The sequence below is a fragment of the Myotis myotis genome, unplaced genomic scaffold (genome assembly GCF_014108235.1).
Source record: "Myotis myotis isolate mMyoMyo1 unplaced genomic scaffold, mMyoMyo1.p scaffold_m19_p_44, whole genome shotgun sequence".
Classification (NCBI taxonomy): domain Eukaryota; kingdom Metazoa; phylum Chordata; class Mammalia; order Chiroptera; family Vespertilionidae; genus Myotis; species Myotis myotis.
In genome coordinates, this window is record NW_023416351.1 from 84,259 (window position 1) to 98,349 (window position 14,091).

The following is a 14,091-nucleotide window of genomic DNA, read 5'->3' on the forward strand; positions in this document are numbered from 1 at the left end:
GACAAGGACGCTCAGCTCCTCCTGGATGTGCAATGGTGGCTGCTAAAGGCCGGCCCTGGCTGACGGAGGGCGTGGGCAGCGGGGCCTGAAGGGCGAGTGTCCGGGTGGAGGACCTCAGTGATCCAGGCAGGTCACTCCCCCGGAGGCAGGGGGCCGGGCACTGGCCTCCCCGAACTGGGGCTCAGCACCCCCTTCCTGCAATGAACCCCGTGGGGGAGGGGCTCGCACCGGGCCTCCCAGGCCTCAGCCAGCGCGAGGAGTGGACAGACGCCGCTTCTGTCCTCTGGACAAAGCGACCACATTTTCCCAGGAGACCGAGGGCGAGGCGGGCGGGTGGGGAGGGCAGAGCTCACGCCTGGGGCCCTGGCAGAAGACCCCAGTGGGCAGCTCCTGCCCCCCCGGGCGCCTGTGGGAGGAGCCGAGACCCCGCAGCCCTGTCACCCCCTGCCTGGACCCACTGGGCGGGGTGGGGGGGGGCACTGACTCTGGCTCGGAGCACCTGGCCGTCCCCTCTGTGGCTAATGGGCGGGAGGAGGGGGGTGATCAGCGTGTAGCGTGTAGCGTGTCGTTTACCCTGAGCCCTCATTAGGTTTGTTATGTTTCCATCCAGTCACACAAGCGCCCGGCTCTTCTGATGCTGCCCGCGCCTCGGGCTCAATGGGGCTCAGCCTCGCAGCCGGCGGGGACGGGGGCGGCTGGGGCGGGGGCTGTGTCAGCCAGGCCAGGGGTGCTGTTCCCAGGCCGAGCTGAGCCTGGGGCGACGGGGTCACGCGGGGTCACACGCAGGCAGAGGAGCCTGTGACTCTGGAGGGCAGAACAAGAGCCCCCACAAGATGCCCACGTCCGACTCCGGGAGCCGGGCCACGTGGCCGGCCACGGCCTTAGGGACTTTGCAGACGCGACCGAGTCGAGGATTCTGAGATGGGAGTGACCCAGGGCCACGCGGTGGGCCGATGCCATCCCAGGGGCCCCGGGGGGGGAGGGGGGCAGGAGGCGGAGTCAGAGAGAAGAGGTGAGGCCAGAGCAGAGGTGGGGGAGAAGACACTGGTGCTGAGATGCTGGCGGGAGGGGCCGGGCCCAGGAGTGGGGCTCCCGGGACTGCCCCCCTCAATTTCCCTCTCCGCGCAGTCACAGGGCTAACAGGACAGGATGGTCAGCGTGATCCCCTCTCCCGGTTCACCAGGTTCCCATGGCCCTCACTCGGCGCCCCCACTCAGGCACCGGCCTAAGGCTGGGCTCGCCCTCCTGCCAGAGCCACGCCCACTCCCTAAGGTGGGTGCAGGTGCTCTGACTGTAGAGCGGGGGGCTGGGGGGCGGGCGGGTCGGGGCTGGCTGTTGGGTCTCGCTCGCTGTGAGGGGGGGGGACTCGGCTCATGCTGTGTGGGGCCTCCAGGTGCCCCTCATCAGGAGGCTGGTTATTGCCCGAGCGCCACTCAGGTCCACAGCCCCCCGCCGCGCCCCCCCCCCCCGCTCCTCTCCCCCCACCCCAGCACAGGCCTGGCTCCGGGGGAGGCAGGGGGTGGAGAAGGGGAAGGGCTGATGGAGAGATGGGGAGACGGGGAGGGGCGGCCCTCCTGCCTCCTCCCACCCCCGGCTGCACTGCGGTGACGCCCCAGCAAGGACAGAGGGTCGGCCCCGGCAAAGCCCCGCAGGGCGTCTCAGGCGATGCCGATGCCGGGTCAATAGTGTCACCATGGTGACCTTGGTTCCCAGCTTCCAGCCGCTCAGGGCTGAGCCCCGCCCCTGCGGGAGGAAGGAACGTTCCGGTGGATCCGAGGGCATCCTGACCCCAGAGCCCAGGCCGGGCCCAGGGCAGCCACCTGGCGGCAGGGAGGACGGTCCGCCCACCCGGAGGTCCCACCTGGAGGCCAGAGCGTCCGGAAACCCCAGCCCAGCTGTTCTTCCCTGAGACCTGCTTTCCCCCAGGACTGGGCTCAGACACCCGGAGGGCCGTCGGCAGATTCAGACCCAGCAAACGTGCTGAGTCACCTGCCTGCTCGGAAAACAGCGAGCTGATTAGCTAATTAAGTTACCGCTGGGGAGGAGGCTGCAGCAAGGCTGAGGCCGTGGAAAACCTGCACTCGGCCGAGCCCCCACCCAGCACCGAGCCATGGATCCCAGGGCCCCATCCCCCCGCCTGGCAGAGGACTGGAGGGGGCGGGGAGCCCAGGGCAGCCCCGCAGGCCACAGGCCCCAGGATGGGTGCAGGAGGCCCACGGGAGGAGCAGCCCAGGTCCCACCCCTCTCCCTCACCCAGGAAGAGCAGGACGGAGACAACTCCGGTGTCTGCTGGTGAGTCCAGCCGCCCTCCCGCTGGGAGCCCTGCAGACAGTGGGCTCCTGGAGGGCAGACCCAGGACGTCGTGCCCGAAGGCCATGTCTGAGCCCGGCATCTGCTTGGTGCTTCGTTGCTCACAGACTGGCCACGAGGACGCCTGGGGGCTACGGGGGGGGGGGGGGTGATGGGGGCAAGGAAAACTGAGGACGAGTGCTGGCGCCCAGCGACGGGAGTGAGTTCACGGTGAGGCCGGGTTGCAGGAGGCAGGCAAGGATGGTTAGAGCCCAGGTCTGAGCAAAGGAGACGGTGTTTGACTTCCCATGGCTCTCCTAACACACGCCTGCAGACAGACACCCCTTCTGGGGCGAACGGTCATGGGGTGGGCACATGCAAAGACCAAACCCACCTGCCCCCAAGGAGCCCAAATCCAGGGGGACGTGCACCTCATTCTAACATGTAACAGACAGAATCAGGCCATGAAGCCAGCTCCTCCGCTCCCTGGACCACCACCCCCCCCCAATCTTCTAGGCCTCACCTCCCACCCCCATCTCATCAGCACAGGCCCAGGGGCTGAGGGTGGGGGGCGGGTGGGGGGAGACCCCTGGCCCCTGGCCCAGGTCCCAGGTGCGTGGCTGCAAGTGCTCTATACACGCCGGCGGCTCGGAGACCGGCCAGTCCAGCCTTCCCGCCTCGCTCCAGGCTCGCACCTCGGCTGTCTGCCCGACGTCTGTGTGTGGGCATCTAGTGGAAGTGCCCCCTCGGCGTGCCCCAGAGGCAGACTCAGCGTGGGCATGGTGTGTTGCCAGTGTCCTGGGTCACCAGACGGCCTGGGGGCACGGAGAGCGGACTCACGGAAGGACTTCCATGCCGGCGTGTGGCAGAGGCCAGGCCTCCGCTGTGGAAGTGGCAGCACAGAGATGACCCAGCCCCAGAGGTGGCTCACAGGCGGGCAGAGCCCCGTCAGCCGGCGGCCCATTGCGGGCAGCTCAGGAGGCAGCCTGGGGGCAGGGCTCGCACATGGGTCCGATTCATCACTGTTTCACCAGAAGTTCACGAGGCAGAAGGCGGTGGACGGGTGACCCACTTCTGCGGGCTGGCGGCACCGGCACTGGCGGCAGCGCCATGGCAACCAGACGCCCGGCTCGATCACATCAGCCCACGGGCTCCCTCTCAGGGAGCAGGGGGGAGCAGACGCCCTCCCTCCCGTGGTCACGGAGGAGAGAGAGAAGCCCGGTGCCCAGGTACCTGCCAGGAGCCCGGGATGGACGGGGCGTGCCAGCTGGCCCTCTGCCGTGCGACAGCCGTGCCCAGGGGCCTTGCTTATCCTGTGTTCACCTATTTTCTTTCCGTTAGCTGGAACACGGAGATTTGGAAAGCTTAGAAACTTGACCCGACTGAAAAGAAGTAAGAAATGGCAGACGTTGAAAATGACTTCAGGTTTTCTCCTGCACAGAAGATAGTCAGACACGGCCGCAGTTACATGTTCTACCCTTTGTTCTCCCTGCGTGATCTACAACAATAATCTGCTTCGTGTTGATGTTTACTGCTGTGTTGCTGACAATGACCTGAAAGAGAAGTTGGGGTGCTTCCCTGGGCTGGAAAAAGGTTCGCTACATCAGAAAGCAGGTCTGATTAGCAAGTTTATTCTATGTCTATAAAAGGCTAAGTTGACTCACGCATGCGCGATACATGTGAAGCTCTCACTGGCGCCAGTGGCACATGCGTTTCAATATGTCATTGTCATCATGAATTTGGCTGACACTCCTATTATAGAGAAAGGGCGAAGAGCGATATTAAAACACTAGAGGCCTGGTGAGCGAATTTGTGCACGGGTGGGGTCCCTCGGCCTGGCCGGTGATTGGATGTTGGCCAGCAGGGGGAGGGGCCTCGGGAGGTTGGCTGTGGGAATGCACCAGGGGGCAGCCTCTGCATTGAGCGTCTGCCCCCTGGTGGTCAGTGCATGTCATAGTGACCAGTCAACTGGTCGTTCAGTGGCTTAGGCTTTTATTTATATAGGTTTCTTCTAACTAATTTCTTTTCAATGTGCACAAATTTGTGCACTGGGCCTCTAGTAATAATAATAATAAAGGATCAGGAGTGCCCCAGCTGGGCCCTGCAGCACCACCCTGTGCCTGCTGGTGGCTTTCACACCTGCCTGAGGCAGTAACACAGTGGCCTGAGCACGGCTGGGTGCAAACCCCGACCCGGCCGGGTGTTGCCGCGATGTCAGGGAGCTGGCCCCACGGGGCTGGTGACCACCTGAGCGCCGGCAGAGGCTGTGGCTGTGTCATAATCAATGTCCCGACACCAGGTGAGCCCCGAGGCTGTGTGAGGGCGGGAGCCCCAGGTGTCCACAGAGGGAGCCCCACCCTGTCCGCAGGAGGTCTCAGGGCCACGGCCAGCGCCTGCTCCGGGAAGGGGGCGGCCCTGGGTTCAAATCCCAGCACTTCCCGTGGGGACACCAGCAAGTCTCCGTGGCAGCCTGGGCTCAGCCAGGGGACAGCCGGGCCCTGGCTCTTTTGTGGCGTCCACGTGATGAGGGACGTGTGATCTCCAGCTCACGGCTGAGCACCTGGAAGGGACACAGTGGTTGTCCCTGGAGATGACTTTGCTAACAGCTCAATGACATAGGTCCTGGCTGGGTTTCACCTTCAGCATCCTGCTCACGGGCAGAGCGCCCGGGATGGATGAGTGGCCTCACACAGACATGCACACACATGTACAAACATGTGCACATAGACATGTGTGCACCTGTCAGATACGTACACACATGCACATGTGCTTACACATGCATGCTCACACACAGAAGGGCGTGAGGAGGTCTCTGAGCCCATGGGGCCAGTGCCTGAGTCCGTGGCTGGCAGCTGACCCGGGAGGAAGATGGATGGGCTGCCGGCTGCCAGGAACTGCAGGGGCAGCGTTTTCCCTTCCAGCCTGTGAATGCGGGGCTTGTTCCACCCACACATCCTCGCACTCCCGGGGGGAGAGGAGGCGCTGACCTGCAAGGGTCACCAGGAGACAGAGCTGCGCCAGGGAGGGCGGCCTGGCTGAGCTGCCCACGTCCAGGGGCATGAACGGGCCTGGGTCAGGTGAGGGCTGACAGCAGAGGAGGGGGCTCGCCTGGGGGGGGGGGGGCGTTCCAGATTGCGCCCTGGCCAGGAGAGTCCGGCTGCCCGGGCATCGGTCAGCACCCCCCAGGGACCTGGCGCAGGCAGCTCCCAGCTGGGCATGTGGAGGGTCCGGGGACCTGGCAGGCCAGGCGTGGAGCCCGCTGCCCCTGGGAAGGGGCTGGGCTTCCCTGAGGCCACACGGCACCAGCCCCACCGCCCGGGGACACATGGTCTCCTCATTCCTGGAGAGTCACCGGGTTTGCACTCTCGCCAACTGCCTGGGAGGAGGGGAAACTGGGTGGAAAGGATGGGGCAGGGGCTCCGAGGGGGCGGGGCTGGCACCTCAGGCTCCGGGAGCCCCGGGGGGGGATCCCCCCCCACGCCCCAACGCGGCCTCCCAGACCCGCCCTGCCTCCTGGCGGCCATGGCGGTCAACCCAGCAGCTCCTACACCACCCAGCCCCCTCGCAGCTCCGCGCCCGCCCAGGCGGCCGCCACCCACAGTGGCCTGAAGTCAGAGCTGGGGCCCCCTGGGGCTGGGCTTGGCGCCCTCTCTCCAGGACGACGGAAACTTCCAGAAACAACTCTCAGAGGATTCGAGCTCAAGGCCCAGCTCAGGCCTTCCTCCGGTTTGAGATGAGGGCAGGTGGCTCCTCCCACGTGAGCCTAAATGTGGGATGTTTTTGCATCGTTCCCTCCCCCCTCCCTCCTCCCTCTTTCTCCATGAAAATAGCTCAAGTAGCCTCCGCTTCTCAAGTTTCCGTCTGTGCGGGGCCACCCGAACGCCCCCCACGCACTGGCCCGCGTTTGGTTAGGACGCAACTGGGGTCGCTGAGGTCACCTCCCCACTTCACAGTGGGGTGCAGGGCCAGGGCTCCGATAGGGGTCCCCCCCGCAGCAGGTCTGACCTCACGTCATCTCGCTGTAACGTGCCTTTAACATTTTCTTTCCATTCCAAAGTGGTCATTGGAAAATGCAAAAAAACAACCAAAAAAAAATCAAGCCAGCAGGTTCTTTCCAAAAACACAAACCCCACAACTTGGTGAGAATGCGATTTGTCCAGCGGCCTCTCGGGGCCAGACTCAGCCGGGAGGTCAGGGCGGGGAGGCGGGCAGAGGGGCTGGGGCCAGAGCCGGGCTGGCCAGCCTCCTCCTCCATGTCCACCTGACCCACGGCTCAGCCTCCAGCGGGAGCCGAGTCGGCCAGAGCCTGAAGGGCCTCACCCTCGGGGGAGACGCCCCCCCGCCCCCCAGAGGAGAGGCACGGAGCTGGCTGCTTTGAGGGTCTAGTCTAGTGGGTCTGGGTGGAAGCAGGGACGCACGTGGAACTGGAGGCTCCTTGGCCCCTCCGCCTCGGCTGCAGGCACACGCGGCTCACCTGTCCCCACGGCCGGGGTGCCTGCCAGGGCTGTGGGAACCCCTTCTTCCTGCTCAGGCAGCAGAGGAGACCGGAGCCTCGAGATGCCCCCTCTGCCCCCGGCTGGCCCCCCTCCTGCCCCTGGCAGAGCCCGGACACGGCGGCTCCCAGCGTCTCCATGAGGACGGGGAGCCGCCCTGGGCTGCGCACTGGGGGGCGTGGGCAGGGCTGTGTTCACAGCCTCCTGTCCTGTGGACGCCCGTCCCCTGCCAAGAGCTTGTCCCTCAGCCCAAGGGCGGAGGCCGGTCCCCTCTAGTGGAGATGGCCGTCACCGTGAGGACGAGCGGAAGGGCCCCCGCAGCCACCAAAACTGCGAGCGCCGACTCCCCAGGCGGCACGGACGTGGCCACAGCCCAGGGCGGCGTCAGGGGCAGCGCCCGGCCCCGGAGCCAGGCCCCTGGCACCTGAGCCCAGCGCGGCCCCGGCGGCAGCCTGTTGCCTGGCAGAGGTGGCCGCGCGAGGAGGCCAGAGAGCGTCCCCAGCGAGGCGGCCACTGCTGCCGCCGGATGGAGCCCCGGGCCCGGGGGCGGTGGCAGGAAGGGCCGGGTGGCAGCAGGGCCTGGTGCCCGCCTCCCACACTTGGGGTGGCACCTCTCCAACAGGACTCCTGCCAGCCCGGGGGCGGGCGGGGCGGCGACCCGGGCCAGGGGAGCAGGGCGACAGGAAGGGCTTCGTCCGCACCGGGCTCGGCTGGAGCGGGGCCCGCGTGATGAAGAGGCGATGGAGCCGGTGTGTGGCGGGAGGGGGGCGGGGGGGGGGGCGGGGCGGGCCTCCTGGTGCTCCGTGGGGTGCAGAGGCCAGGCGCCTACGGGTCATCTCTCTCTCAGCCACAGGCACCTGCTTAGGAGCGGGGCTGGCAGCCCAGCACCCCCCCACTGGCGTCAGCGGCCCAGCACCGGGTCTGGACCTGGTGTCCTCAGGGCCAGGCCTCTGGGCTGCCGCCTCCCTGGGACCCCCCGGGCCCCGGACCCCGAGCGCCCCCCAGTCCCCAACCCCCTGGGCTCCTGGCACCAGACCGGGGGGCACGGCAGCTTCTGTCCCTCACACGGTGGGAGGCTTGTCCCTGCCCCGCCCTCCTTCACTGGAACAAGCGACTGGCCGCAGGAGATCCGGCTCCCCAGGGGGCCAGCGCCGCCACCCGCGAATCCATCACCAGTACCTCCTCAGTGGACAGACACGGCGCTTTGGGGAAAACGCTTTGATTTGGCAAGAAGGACAGGAACCACCTGCAGCCCATTGCAAGGAGCCCACAGGCCTGGGGGGCCCGAGCTGAGTTCCCGCCCAGGTTTGGGCCGCTGTCCGCCTGCCCAGGTGCAGGCTGAGGGGCGGGGCTGGGGGTGAGCAGGCTGTGCAGCGGCTCATGCATCGAGGCTGGGTCACCTACCTCCTGCTGAGGGCTGGAGGCGGCGATGTGCCCCTGCTCTTCCTACATGGAAGGAGGGGATGTGAGGACAAGGGCTGGCTCCTGGCAGCCACGCTGTGAGCATGAGGCCAGCCCGAGGGCGAAGCCAACACATGGAGGAGGCAGAGCCGGAGGCGGGCGGGCAGGGCCCCTCTGTGCGTGGGGCCTGGTTAGAAGCTGAGCCGCATCCTCACTGGAAACCACTTGCACTGGAGTTTAGTCTCCCGTCACCGCAGCCTCCTGACCGACCCAGGGCCCTGCGATGAGCCCAAAGCGCCTCCGGGCTCCGGAAGGGCCTGCGGGCAGGACCCCGCTCCTCCCGGGGGCGTCCTTCGACCTGGAGCAGTGCATGTCCCATTTCCCAGATGAGGAGGCTGAGGCGGAGGGAAGCTCAGCGCACGCCAGGAGCTCGCACCCAGGACGAAGAAGAGCCACGACTTGGATGCGGGTCCGCTTGGCGCCAACGTTCCGACTCTGACTCCCACCCCACTCGGTCCGGAGCGTGGGAGCCAGGGTGGTCCTTGGAGGCAGGAGGCAGAGAGCAGGGGTCCTGAGCCGTGTCTCCCCGGAGACTCAGCAGGGGAGACGGGAAGGCGGCCGCCGGCAGCCAGGCGCCCCTTGCCGACCAGAAATCGTCTCCTGGCCCCTGGTTGCCGCCTGGCCAGTGGCTGGCAGGGAAGGTGGGGGTGCTGTCCATGTCGGGGAGCAGGGACACACGGCACCAACCAGGGATGGAGCAGGAATGGCCGCTTGCAGCTGGAAATGAAGCTGTCTTCATGCCTCCCTCCCGCAGAAATGCAGACAGAGGCCGCCTGGGGCCTGGAGCCAGCTTCCAGCAGGTGGTGGGGGGCAGGGGGGTGAGTAAATGCCGTTCCAGCTCAAGGCCCTCCCACCTCTCCTGGAGTATCCATGCAGCATGAGTGCCCCGGGACTTCCTGCCACCAGACCCCACTCTGAGACTGGCGCCGACAGCCAGCTCACCTCCTCCCTGGCCAGCAGAGGGGCTGCCGGACCTGGCAGGCACCCCCCTGTTGTGGCCAAGGGTAAACTGAGTGGGGGGGTGAAAGGATTAAGGAAAGACAGATAAGAGAATGAAAACTGGGTCTCGGTGGGACGCTGCTCCCTGATGAGGAAACAGCGCCAGCACCCACAAGCCGTGTCTTCATTTTATAGCAGATGCCACGAGGCAAGGTAGGGGCGTGATCACGTTGTTTACAGCATTCTCGTGAGTTCCAACCTCACTCAACTACATGCACCTGAACTCCAGCACAAGGCACGTGGGGCCACGTGTTCGGACCATAGGTTCAAGCTCACAACCACAGCCGTTGGCTATAATTGTGCTGGGGGGGCCCTGCCCTCCAGCTGGGACTTGCACGTGGCAATGAGAGGACCCTGTCCTTTCATTAGAGGTTTGAACCTGGCCAAAACACCGTAACCCGCGCCCCACACCTCCCCCCCGAAACACAGGACCCCTCTCGAGAGGGACAACTGAGCTGACACCCCCCAGGGGGCCGCTGGGACTTACTGCCGACCCTGCAGCCGCAGGACCTGCCACAGGCCGCTCTCTACTGCACCAGCAAGGCCAGGCACATAGTGTGGCAGCAGGCACATAGTGTGGCTGCACAGAGAGGCTTCGCCCTTTCCTCGCCCTCCAGGTGGCCGGGGCGGTAGAGCCACCCTCGCTTACCCAGCCTTGCATTCCCCGGCAGGGAGCGGGCCGCCCCTCACCCCTCGCCCCTCAGGGTAGGTGCTGGGAGCGGGAGCCTGCAGCAGCCCCGTGCAGTGCATGGCACGAGGAGCCGGAGACAATGTGCATCTCATCTCACAGCAGAAACTCCTCTCCGGCTGCTTTTCCTGGAGGCTGGTGGGGGTGGGAACCCACCAGGTTCCTGGAGCCACAGGTGACTTTTAATGTGATGGGGCTTCTCCACGTCTCACTAATGAGCTCCGGGCTGAGAGGAGCCTGCAGCCACGCATCTGCCGAGCGGGTGATGGACGGGAGAGGGGTCTCAGCGGCGGCTGTGAATTTCCACTTTATCGGGGAGCTCGGGGCCTGGAATCCGTCTGGGGGGTTGGGCTGCTATTCGGGGGAGCGGCTCACTTGGGGCCTCACTGGGGGCCTCTTCCTGGGCCGTTTCTCTCCCGGCCACTCGGCTCCTGACAGTCTCGGCCGAGCAGGGTCCGGCCGCATCTCGAGTGAACAGAAGGGCCGCCCTCGGAAAACCAAGTATTTAGGGGCCTCGTTACTTTTGTTCCCATCCCAACCATCCTGCCTGCACTTGATCGCGAAACAACGGACACATTCCCCTGGCGGAGCTCCCTGTCCTCGGCCTGGGAGCAGCCCCCACCGGCTGAGTGAGCCGGTGCCCCCACGCCCCTCAGGGCCGAGATGGCGGGGTGCCCGTCCAGCAGCCACATTCTGGATGCTCTGAACGTCTCTCCTCTGTGACGCCAGGGCCCGCGGGGCACAGCTATGGATGGAAGGGGGGGTTCCAGCTGCCTGCTCCGACTCCCCACCTCTCAAGGTCAACCCCGCAGGCCTGCCCCCTGCAGACCAGCCCCGCCCCCGGGCAGCCCAGGCGCCCCTCACTGGCCTGCGGAGGCTCCAGGCCGCTGCTGCCTTCTGCACCGGAACCCGGCCGTGAGCCGCCCGCAGCGCCAGGACTCCCCACCTGCGAGCAGCTGCCCTCGTCCCACGCGTCCCGCTACCATCCTGCCCCCTCCCGCTCCGGCTGTCAGCCCGAAAGGTTAATGCGGGAAATGGCTGATTCCTTTCGCTTCATTAGCCCTGTTGTCAGCGAACACTTCCATTACCCGCAATCACCTTCATTATCCGCTAACGCCTTCATTAATAGTCAACGCCTCTGCCAGGAGCTGGCAGCCGGAGCGGCTGTGGGCAAGGCAGCGGCCGCCAGCGGGAGGCAGGGGCCCTCAGAGGGTGCCCAGGGCACAGCCGGGCCTGGCTGGACCTGGAAGTCCTGGGGGAGCCTGGGGGGCCCCCTTAGACCTGGAACCCAGGGCCACTGTGAGGCCAGCACCTGCGGGCCGAGCCCACCAACTCCGCGCTCAGGGTGCCGCCCACCCGCGGTGAGCCCTGGCGTGGCTGTGACCGGGCGCACCTGCCCGTACAGGGCCAGGCGGGAGCTGCTTGGGGCCTGGGGACCCGTCTGACCCCCAGCTTGTGCGTGGGCCGGAGTATGTGAGCCAACCGAGGGTATGCGCCAATAAACTTGACCTACAGAAACCGGTCGGGCCGGAGCCCTCGGCCGCGAGTTGCTGAGGCCCACGACCTGGCCGCCATGCGGGTGTCTGACCGGGCTCCCTGGCCTGGGGCTCCCCCGCCCCGTCCGGCTCAGCCGCGGCCCGAGCAGGGGCAGCCCTGGAGGGGCCTGTGCTGGGGTCTGGCGCTCCTCTCAGGGCACGTCCTCCTCTGCTGGCCTCCGTGCCACGTGGCCCTGCCCACACCTGCAGAGCCGGAGCCGAGCCAGTGCCCAGGAGGCTCTCGGGACCCTGGCCCGGACAGACCGCCTCCGGCCCCCACCAGCACCGAGAGCAGAAGCCACCATTCCCACCGGTTAGAGTGTCAGGGGCCACCCTGGGAGGGGAGGCGCCGCACAGGTGGGGAGGGGCACCTTGGTCACAGATGAAGTGGCTGGAGTCGCTGGTGCCGGGAGAGGACATCAGAGCAGGCTCTGACTGGGGACCCTTAGTCCGCAGGACACCGTGTGGTCTCGGGACTGAGCTGCCCCAGTGTGTCCCAGGGCTGGGCACGTCTCGTCATTGCCGAGAGCTGCTGCCTCACCTGCGTGCCCCCTGTCTCCAGGTGGGCCAGAGCCCCCTGGGCCAGAGCCACCCCTCCCCCCGACTCCGGGTCCCTCAGAGCCTCCTCCATCCTGGGGACAGGTTTGGGGCTCAGTGAACAACTGGGGTCACCGGGCCGAGTGACCAGGGCCAGGAGTCGCCAGAGCGGTGGGTCCTGAGAAAGCAGGTCGGTCGGCTGTGCCTGGCAACAGAGCTAACGGCGCCTGCAGGGTCCCAGAGGCGCCACTCAGAGCCCCTGTTCCTGGGCCGGACATGCTCACTCCTGGCCCTGCCCGCTGCTCAGTGGCTGGCAGGAGGCGTGGCCTAAGCACCCTTTTCTGCCAGGGCTACCCTGTGCCTTCTTGCCACGCCCAGGGGAACCTGGCTGGGACAGGCCTGAGGAGCAGGGGAGGACGCTGGGCTGCAGGGGAGGCAGGCGCTGGGGTCCCGTCCAGCCCTTCAGAGCCGCCCAGCCCGAGCCTGTCCCGCTGCCCTGAGGCTTGCAGAGCCTGCTGGGCCGGGGCCCTGGGGTCCTGTCACTGACCCACGGGCCTGGGGGGCGGGGCAGGTTCCTGCCTCTCCCAGCCTCCGCTCTCCCACCTTACCAGGCCCCCAATGGGGTGGGAGTGAGAGGAGAGGGTGCTTGTTGGAGCCCAGTGGCCAGGCCGCGTGGCGGGGTTAGCACCTGCCATTTCCCAGCAGCTTGGTCGTGACACCCAGGCACCGGGAGGGGGGGAGGGCCGCCCCTCAGCCCAGCGCCCTGCTGCTCGCACACCTGGCCCGGCCTGGGCTGCGGGCTGAGCCGGGTCACGGGACTGAGTGAAGCATCCCCACCTGCCCCTCCACGGTGTCCTCCTTCCGGAGGGAGGCGCCCGGCTTTGGAAGGCCGCCCGGCCATCTGGCCTGTCAACCGCGGTGACGGGGAGTCGGGAGAGGCCGCTGGCCCGGGCTGGGATCGCTTTCGGGGCTCGCGGGGCTGGGGGCGGGGGGGCCCTCAGAGGCTGAGCTTCCGGATCACAAGGTGCTAATTACTCTGCAGTTGGCAGGAACCCGGGGAGCTGCCGACAGTGTGACCCCCAAACACATGTGGGGGGATGGACGACCCAGGAGGGCCGCCCAGGTTCCAGGATCCCTGCCCCCAGCGTGGCAGTGGCAGCGGGAGAGGCGGGGGAGGGGGCAGACCCTGGCTGCGGGGTGGGGGTGCAAACGCTGGGCACCAAGTTACGCTTCCTACAAGCCACGGCAGTCTTTTTTAAAAAACATATTTGTATTGATTTCAGAGAGGAAGGAAGAGAAGGAAAGAGAGAGAAACATCAATGATGAGAGAGAATCACTGATCGGCTGCCTCCTGCTCGCTCCCTACTGGGGATCGAGCCTGCAACCCGGGCCTGTGCCCTGATTGGGAATCGAACCCATAACCTCCTGGTTCATAGGCCGACATTCAACCACTGAGCCACACCAGCCTGACTCTTAGCAGTGGCACAGTGTAACCAAGAAGGTGGCCGCGTCGTGCAACATCTACGATGACGGCGCCCACCGACCGCTCTCTCAGTGAACAGCAGGTCGCCATCCGTGCGCGCAGGCCTCCCCCGAGCCCCGCCTGGCACAGGCGCACAGACCTCTGCACAGACGGGGCAGCTGGAGGCGCCGGGAGTCCTTCTTCAGTCCTCCTGGGTTTTCTGAACTTTCTCGCAGTAACTAGAGATCCGTTTTATAACCAGAAGAAAACAATGCGACTATTTTAAGGCTGCTAATTGGCACCTCCGGGAGGGGCTTGTAGCCGGGGCGATGAGTCACCTGGGGCTCCCAGCCCAGCGGCTGAGGGACTCACCGTACCGAGAGGCCAAGGGCTGCTCCTGCCCGCACCGACCAAGCCCTGCCCGGGCGGGCCCTCAGGGAGGGGCCCAGACCCAGGGGTGTGGGTGGGAGCGAGGAGGGTGCCGGGCCCTGACAGCCAGGAGACAGCTTTGTCACCAACATATGGGACACCCCTCCGCTCTCCCTGCCTGCTCTCTGCCAACAGAGAGAAATCAGCAGCCCACACGCACACACACCCACACACACACACACACACACACACACACAC